Source organism: Muscardinus avellanarius (genome assembly GCF_963383645.1).
Source record: "Muscardinus avellanarius genome assembly, chromosome: 12".
NCBI lineage: Eukaryota > Metazoa > Chordata > Mammalia > Rodentia > Gliridae > Muscardinus > Muscardinus avellanarius.
Genome location: NC_137798.1, coordinates 28098978 through 28101156, shown reverse-complemented (window position 1 = coordinate 28101156; position 2179 = coordinate 28098978). Strand labels below are relative to the sequence as shown.

The 2179-nt window shown below is 45.4% G+C and overlaps 1 gene segment (V, D, J or C); it reads right to left on the bottom strand.

Annotated features, from left to right (window-relative positions):
* Positions 1 to 957: 957 nt before the first annotated feature.
* Positions 958 to 1605, bottom strand: LOC308270956 (T cell receptor delta variable 1-like). The segment is given in 2 exons: positions 1530 to 1605; positions 958 to 1340 (listed from the first exon to the last, which is right to left on the bottom strand).
* Positions 1606 to 2179: the final 574 nt, after the last annotated feature.

The following is a 2179-nucleotide window of genomic DNA, read 5'->3' as shown; positions in this document are numbered from 1 at the left end:
GGAGCTCCCAGGTTTTCCTTCCATTTTTAATATCACTTTAAACACTCATAAGGAGTTCCCAGCCATATGATATAGTGTGGTATGGGAAGGGCTCCAGACATGAGGGGAGTTCACATATGTCTTTGCTAATCTGCTGGCTTAGTGTTTTTTAATGTTGGGGATCAAAGCCAGGGCCTTAAGCATGCTAAGCAAGTGCTGCATCACTGAGCTGTGCCGCAGCCTGCCAACACATTTCATTGTTAACTCACAACCCTGGCACCGCCCACCACACCTCGTCCCTCAGCTTCATCTTGAGCCACATACTCACGTGGCAAGAGGGCAAACAACTCTGCTTCTTCTGAAGGTCATCCACCAAGTGAGGCTGAGGGAGGTTACGGGGCACGCCTTCTTGTAAGTGCAGCTGTCCTCATTAGACTCACCATGTCCTCCTGAGTCGTGGTTTACCCATGTGCTTTTCCACATTCAGCTTTTCTTTCTGAATGTTAACTCACCTTCAGGAAATTCAGGCAGGAGAAACACCTTTCCATAGACTCCCAATCAACTCCAGAAATGGTGTAGTCTACTCCTAATAATTAATCCCTCATTCCATTTCATTCATGGTGGTTTTGCTCCTTTGATGGTACCTGACACAAAGCCCGTGGAGAGTGGTCTAAGAAAATAATTTTCACGGCAGTTGCAAATAATGAGGCCCATATTTGTGCCGCCAGCATCCTTAAGTGAAACTACCACATTCAAGTATCGTGGGGCGTATTATTTCAGCTTTACAGAACGTAACATGCTATGTGTGATCTATTTTAAATAAAAATCGAAGACTAAAAATGAATGAGAAGAAAGTTTCCAAACACCTGTTTTCAAAGGAGACAGAAGGTGGTTTTACTGAGAATGAAATCTTCTGGCCCAGACCACAGGTTGAGCACCACAGTCGCTCCCTTCTTGTCTAGGTTCTGCAGGTGCATCTCAGCGAGGCTCTGGTGGCAGGGGCCCATTTTCTGTGGAGCTTCTGGGTTTTTGTTCAGCTTTTAGCATCAATTCAAACACTGTGAGTTCCCGTAGAACACAGAGATACTTTGCTGAATCCGCCAGCTGTAAAGGTGAAATGGTGAGGCTGATGGATTTAGCTGCTTCTTGCAATTGGACAGAATAGCGGCCATTTCTTACATTCTGCCCAGAAGAAGTCTGATGAATAACGAAAATGATCTCCCCACTGGGAAGCTGCTTGTACCAAAAAATATGGTATGCTTTCTCATTTGTTTGGTATGAACAGTCCAGGGTGACCGCTTCTCCTTCATGCCTGGATGTGGCTGGCTGGACTTGAGTCACTTTCGGGGCAACGCTGGATCCTGTGGGAACAAACAGAAAACACAGCTAATCCTCTGAGCTTAGACTAATCTAGAACCCAAACCGAACCACACTGAAGTCAGAGTTTGCTTGCTTTCCTTCCGCCCCCTCCTCCTGAGTCCACGTGAAGCACCGTGTGCCTGTGTGCTGTCCGCTCTTCCCTATGTCCTTTACTGTTTAAAACATCCTACCAAAGCAGGCGAAGGCCACCAGTCCCCATAGCAGGCTGGAGCGTGACGCGTGGCTCATATCCCTCTGCACAGACATGGCTGTTTTCTGCCTTGGGCTTAGAATTCAGTTTCTTAGTGCCTGGCAGCATGTATTTGTGCTTCCTGTTCTTACGCGACTTCCCCAGGAAGTGGGGTTTCTTAGGTTCTTGGAGCACATGGTAAGCAAGAACAGGTGAGGAAAGCTTGGCTCACCACAAAACTTTACTGGTCTGTCCTGGATAATAAAGTTGGGCAGGATCTAAAAATAGGGCAGAAGAAAAGCCATTAGCATTGAGGGTTGGAGCTCAGGAGAACTAACTAAATGAATCGATATAACATTCATGATACTCACTGTAATAATTTTGGGAGCCCATCCAAAAAAAAGAGTTTATTATGAATCATGGGTTCCCCTTGTAATTTTTTTACTGTGGAATAGAGTTGCCATTGTTTTAACAGATGAATTAGTATAAAGTAATCATGCAAATAGACGACTAGTAAAGAAAGTAAAAACAAGGTCTCCAAAAGAGCTCTTGTTTTTGACAATAGACCAATGAGTGGCGCAGGGAAGAGTTTCTGAATATGTGCCATCTACTGCCCTGCTCCCTCTCTCCTCTGAGTGCTGATGTCCTGTT